The sequence below is a fragment of the Quercus suber genome, unplaced genomic scaffold, assembly GCF_002906115.3.
Source record: "Quercus suber isolate HL8 unplaced genomic scaffold, Cork oak 2.0 scaffold_80, whole genome shotgun sequence".
Taxonomy (NCBI): Eukaryota; Viridiplantae; Streptophyta; class Magnoliopsida; order Fagales; family Fagaceae; genus Quercus; species Quercus suber.
The window spans coordinates 455,607-462,904 of NW_027069545.1; positions in this window are offsets into that span (position 1 = coordinate 455,607).

The window sequence follows — 7,298 nt, forward strand, 5'->3', positions numbered from 1 at the left end:
GAACTCTTTCTTTCTTGGATTCTTCAATCAGCTACAAACACCCACGCTTGATATTCTTTAAGCTTCAATGGTAGCAACCAAGTTGATCATCAAGCTATTGATACTATCTCTAACTTGAAAACCCTAAGTTTTGTGTAAAGGAAAGCTCCTCTAGATCTCACAAGAGATTTACACAAAACAGTAATGTATGAGCAACAATATAACTGGAGCCACCCCCAAAACGTGGCTAGGGTTTTACCTTATATACCTAGGGTAAAAACATAAAACCCTAAACGTTTAATGAGTTAGGGCTGAGTTGGAAATTCTGCAGAAAACGCATTCAGGTCGATTTTCGATCGATCGAATCTATTCTTCGATCGATCGAGCCAGACCGAAATGCCCCAATGCATCTGCAGTCTCTCGATTCCAACTTTACAATAATTGAACAACTTTGAGCACACTATAACAAGACTAAACATATTGTTTTGATCATGGTTTGCCAACATTACACATTAGAGTTCTAAATACATAAATTCCTAAACCTTTAGAACCTAACAAGAACAATATTTACAATCAAGTGCTAGTGGAATCTAGTTGCTACTACAAGATCAACAACTAGTGATCTGAAACCTTTGAATCGGATCTCAAAATCATAAGTGTGGGAGCTTGTATGCTGCAAATCCAAAAGAAAAATTCTGTAGAGTTGAAGCTTGCACATGGTCATGTCAATAAGTTCTATTAGTAGTAGCAATAAATTTAAGGTTAAATCTTTTGTAAACTCAAATTATTTCTAGTGGATTTGTTTACCCTGAGGATAGTTAGGTCAAATCCTTCCCAAGTTTTTATTTTGAGACGGTTCATTTCATTGGTTTTCTTAAGTGATTATATTTGTGTGTTATTTTCTTTTTCCCTGTGCATGATTTTTCCCTGTGCATGATATGATTTATTGTTGTTTAACCTAAATCTCCTAATTAATCTAAGTATATACTTGGCTAAAATATTATGTTAAACTATCTGTTTTAAGGGGTCTAAACAAACAAACAAGTTTTTTTTTGTTCGTTTAGTTTTGGTTAAACACATTGAAGCTTCTCATAGCAACATATCTGTGTTGAATATAGGAATTTCAATATGATCACCAAGCTTCATATGTATCTTATTTGGTTTAATGGTGAATGAGAACTCATTCACAAATAGTGGCGGAGCTAAAATTTTAGCTCGGGGGGGGGGGGATTATTACATGCAACCAAAAAAAAAAAAAAGAATTATGCAGTTCAATAATTCCGCAGAGTTTGCGTCACTACTAACCATTATATATATATATATATATAAAATATAGAGATATGTTCAAATTACACCCGGTGTAACTCTTTAGAGTAACACTCTTTCTATACCGTTAGATTTAAGTAGATCTAATGGTAAAAAATATTAACCCATTAATGTTGATTACCATATCATTTATTATCCATTATTTTTTGAATTCTCATATATGTGTTTACTCCTAAAACATTTTCACATTATCTCTCTTCTCTAATCCTCCTACTCAATATAGTCATCACGAAAATACGTAATTGAGTTTATAGTTTGAGCTATAAAGATTTGTTTTGTTTGTATAAGTGGCAAAATAAATTTAAAGTCCAGGACTTTTCTTTTTTGAAATCTAAAGTCCAACCGTCCAGGACTTTGAGATCACAAAAGAAGCCTTTAAATTGGTTTCAAGTCTTTTTATAACTTGGAGTAGAGGTGGTGTTTTCCTCTGAGGATGCAATGACGACGAATTTTTTAATATAGATTTGTAGGGAACTAGTACTAAAGTCTTTATCTAAGATTCAAAATTCATTTTTAAACTATTCCTAGGTCACAATATGAAAATTCAAAAAATATGGAAATAGAGACAATACATGAAAGTAAAAAGTTTCAAGTATTTTGGTTAAGATGAATGTAAGCACATTTTTGGAATAAAGATAGATATGAAAATTCAAAAAATAAGGAATAATAAATGATATGGTAATCAACATTAATGAGTTCATATTTTTTACCATTAGATCTACTTAAATCTAATGGTGTAAAAAGAATGTAACTCTAAAGAGTTACACCAGGTATAATTTGAACCCATTGGATTTAAGTAGATACAACAATCAAAAAAGACACTCATGAATATTAATATTCTGATTAGGATCTCATTAATTAACTCTTATTTATTGCATTCCATACCTATCTCTAAACTTAAAAAAACACAAAAAAGTATACATCTCTCTCTAATTTTTTTTCCCACCGTTTCTCAAAAAAAAAAAAAAAATCCTCCACTACACGCCTCTCTACCTCTCTATCTCTTTCTCCTCCACTACTCTTTCACCTCCATGGCCAGGTCGCTAGCAAAAAAAAAAAAAAAAAAAACTAAGGCACTAGTTGCACAACTAGTTAGTCTCCCACTTTTTTTCCCTTGTTATAATTTTTTAGAGAGAACTATTTTATTGTATTCAACTATAATGTAGTCCAGGCGTTGAAAATTTTGGTGGCTGTTGTGGTTCTTTTTATATGCAATAGTAGTCTTTTAGTTCTTTTTATATGTAATAGTTAATATAATGTATCAAAACAACTGCTGCATGTGTAGATATAACCTCTGTTTTTCTATTGGGTCTATTAGTTGTTCCAAATTTTATTGTCTCACATGTAGTTAAGGAACATATGTTTTGTAGCTGCATGTTTACACATTGATGAGAGGGAACTTTGATATTATATTCGGTCTATTAGTTGTAGCTACAGGTATTGGCTACTAAATCAAATAATACTTGGCTCAAAGTAACTATTTCTTTAGATATGGAATTATTCAAATTTTTATTTATGTAAATATATTGGTTGTTATATTTACATATTTTATATTTGTGTTCATTGTTTATATTGGTTGTTATAGTTACTAAATAGCAAATGGAGTGTAAAGAGTTATATGATGCCCTAAACAATCCAGAGCTATTAGAGCAAAAGTTACCATTTGAAGATTTTGGTGATTGTGAGTTAAAATCCAAGCCATATGTTGGAATACAATTTGACTCCCTTGATGTGTTGAAACTTTTTACAAAGAATTTGTAACAAAAAAAAAAAAACAAGGTTTTGGAATCCGTGTACTTACCAGTAAAAGACCACCTAGAAGTAATAATATAACAAGTTATATTTGTTGGGGAATTTAGACCCCAGTTGATAGAATTAACAAGTTTTAAATCCAAGTTGTTAGTTAGATTTATTATGAATAAAACTTGTTAAAACAACAAACGTCAATATCATGTCAAAATCATGTAGTGGAAAAGTAAATAAGACAAGATATGATGACCCAGGAAAACCAATGAAACAAACTAGTTTCACAATAAAAAACCTAGGAGAAATCCTTCCCGAAAAGCAATTCACTATAGTAAAAAGAAGTTTCAAATGTAATACAAAACCTTTGTCCCAAACTCTACAATCCCCGTATATAAACTCACAATAGAAACATTCTACTGCGTCAGAACCTCTGAACTCATCAATATATGAACGCCACCCTTTCATGCACGAATCCCAGTATGTGACTAACCAATTGTGCGGATCCCAGTATGCGACTTTAATCACCAACTAGAGAAGATTGTTAACTGCAAAGTTCTTCACTTCATCAACAATAAAGATCAAGAAATACTTGGTTACAAAACCCTAAGGCGCAAAAACGCAGTAGCTTCCTTCAAAGAGAGTAAGGCATTGGTCACCTTTTGCATATGTTCTCCTTGTATTCTCTTATGTGACGGCCTCTAAAATAAGCTTTATATAGGTCTAGGGTTGTGAGAAAAGAAACCATACACATACATGTCAACATGGGCCGAAAATCAAATTTGAAAATCTAAATTCCCGTAACCTTAATCGATCGAGAGGTGTCAAGCTTTAAACTTTGACAGATACAGCTATTGAGAAGTTATCGAAGAGGCAGGAGATTTCTCAATCAATCCTCCAGCTATCGAGAGGTGTCGAGATTTCGATAACAATCAACTAAAGAGCTCAATAGATAGCCTAGCTGTCGAGAGGCTATCGAGCTATCTGTCCGCAGGTGTCGAGCTATCTGTCCAGCTTTATTAAACAATTTTTCTTCACTTGTTTCTTGGTCCAATCTTCATGGTTTTAATACTAGACTTGAACAACATGTTTCTTGAAGTATTAAACACATCCTAGATCTACCCAATTACAAGTAAAGTGCGTTTTGTCAAAGGATTAGCCAACTACATAAAATATTAACATATGTTCCTAACAAGTGAATCACATATGTCCTAACAGTATTTATGTATGTTATAGTGAAGGGCAATGCAAAAGAAAAAAGATACTTGATAATGGAGAAAACAGAGATGATGAATAAAAGGCCCAGAGAAGTTGCTCAAGTCTTAGAACTGGTTGCAAAGCAATGCTTAGGGTTGTGAAGAATAAGAAGTTGCAGAAATGGGTTGTGAAGGGATTTGACAACCACAATCATGGTATAATTAGTCCAAAAAGTGTGTCATGCCTCCGATGCCACCAAAAAAAAAAATGTCTATTACTGCCAAAAGTCTTGTTGAAAAATTTGGTGAAGAAGGTCTTCCAACAGGAAATGTTGTCCTGACATTCAAGGTAGGTGACCAAACATTTACAAGTTAAGATTGCTGGAATCACTTGAGAGATGTTAGAGGAAAAAATCTAAATGTTGGAGATGCCTCAGCTGTCCTTAATTATTGCCAAAAACAACAAATTGAAAACTCCAATTTCTTTTATGCAATTCAATGTGATGATGTTGGCCGTATAGTTAATTTTTTTTTTTGGTGGATGCACGATCAAGAATGGCTTATCAATACTTTGGGGATGTAGTGACATTTAACACGACTTATAAACCAAACAAGTATGATATGCCATTTGCTCCTTTTACAAGGTTAAACCATCATTTTTAATCAATTTTATTTGATTATCCATTGTTGCAAGATGAGACAGAACAAACTTTTATGTGGTTGTTTGAAACTTGGCTTCAAGCAATGTGGGGGAAGGAACCGCTATTTATTATTATAGATCAAGATTTAGCCATGGTTGTAGCTATTGCAAAGGTATTCCCAAGAACTCATCATCATCTTTGCCTTTGGCATATTAAGAAGAAATATCCAGAGAAACTTTCCCATATATATCATAAGAAGTCAATATTCAAACATGAGTTGAAGAGATGCATATGTGAGTCACCTAGTGTGGAAAATTTTGAGGATGCTTGGAAGAGCCTAATATTAACTTATGGCTTAGATAGAAATGAATGGCTTCAAGGATTATATTATATTCGAGAGTCATGGATACCGATGTACAATAGAAATACTTTCTTTGCAGGAATGAACACTACCCAGAGAAGTGAAAGCATCAATGCATTTTTTGACTCAACTCAAGAACTAAATTACAAGATTTTGTGGTCAAATTTGCAAAAGTAGTGGACAGCCATTATAAGAAAGAAAGAAATGAAGATTTTGATTCAAGACATAAAAGTCCTTTGGTAATTGGCTCAAAAATAGAGCATCAAGCTGCTTCTATATACATGAGAACCATATTTAGCAAGTTCCAAAAAGATTTGGTGAGTAGTAATCATTTTACAAAGGAAAAGGTTGAGAAAAATGGAACTTTTATAAGTACAAAGTAACAAGTTCCTTTGATCCAGATGATGCATTTATTGTGAAGTTGAACTTAGAATCAAAGTTTGTGAATGTGATTGCCAACTTTTTGAGTTTATGGGACTTGTTTGTAAGCACATGTTATTAATCGTTCAAGTTAAAAATATCTTTGAGATTCCTAGCCACTACATTCTACAACGCTGGACAAAAGAAGCAAATAAAGAAATCAAAAGTGTAGAATATAGACCAAGCTGTGAGGATGAGCATCATATGTCAAGAGCCTTACGAAGCATCCATGTTTGTCATCATGTAAGTCAATTGTCTTACCTTGTTGAAAAATTTGAAGATATATATGAAATGATTATCTCTGACTTAGACTAGACCCTTAAGAAAGCTTTTGGAATGGAAAATCAACTGCTTTAAGGCAATGAAAATGATGAAATGAATATGCATCACAAGAGTGGTGAATCAGCTGCCATTGTTAAAGTACAAGACTGCTCTCCCAATGTTCCTTTGAATATAAAAGATCCACATGTATCACAAACCAAAGGTCGAAAGAAAAGTACCGAGAAACATGGTCATGGTGGGAGAATTAAAGGTGGGCTTGAAATACCAACTTTGTGGGGGTTATGGTGATAATCATTGTACTTGTAAACAATATAATGGTGAAGGAAGTGATTACCAAGATGAAAAAAACATGACAGCGTTTGATGCCAATAATATTGATGACTTAGCATAAAATTTCATTTCATTTTTCTAGTCTTTTTTTTTTTTTTATTGCAATAATATATATTTTTTGTTTCAAATTTACTTATACATTTTTTTTTCTACTTTAAGTACAAGTGGCTGAAGAGAATCACAAAATGAGCTTCGCTTGGTGGAATTGAGATACATAGAGTCCAAGGAGCTTAAAATATAAGTGTTTAAGGACCTATGTTGTTAATCATGACAAAACAATACATTTTGGTTTTTTTATTTTTATTTTTTTGTTTTTTTTTTTTTTAAGGACCTATGTTGGAATACTATTTGGAATTTTCTAGCTAAGAACCTTAGCTATTAGTCTTTGATCCATGCATGACAACATATATATATATATGGAGGGTAGTAGCAATGCAGCTATAGTTTTGGTTACAACTACTCATTTACTTTTGCTTTAATTTAATGTGATTAACGGTGTGTTTATGGCACTTTTTTCAAATTTTTAAGCAATTCTATACTCTTTGTTTAGTCCTATATTCATTTTTTATAGAGGAAATCTTTTTGTGTTAAGCAAGAAATGTAGACCTCTTTACTTGGCTATTACTTTGGATTTAAGTAGTATCATTTTACACTATGGTTTTACGATATGTTTCATAATTCATTTCTATTCCCTATAATACTAGGGAGCATGGAAACTACATGGTAGTATAAAGAAAAGAAGAAAATTTACTTAGTATGTGTGTGTGTATATCGAGGAAATAATAGGTAATGTGCTTCTGTTGCAGTAGCATCAAGATTCAAGACCGCACCTATAAAAATAATAATAATAATAATCAAGATCCCAAACAAAGTGAAAAAAAGAGTTTCGAAGTTTTATAGCATTCACATCAATTCATGTATAATAAAAAAATGTATAAAATTTACAAAATTTTACTTAAAAATGATCAACATCAGTCTATGTATAATTGTGAAAATTTATCAGTTTACTACAATAACTGT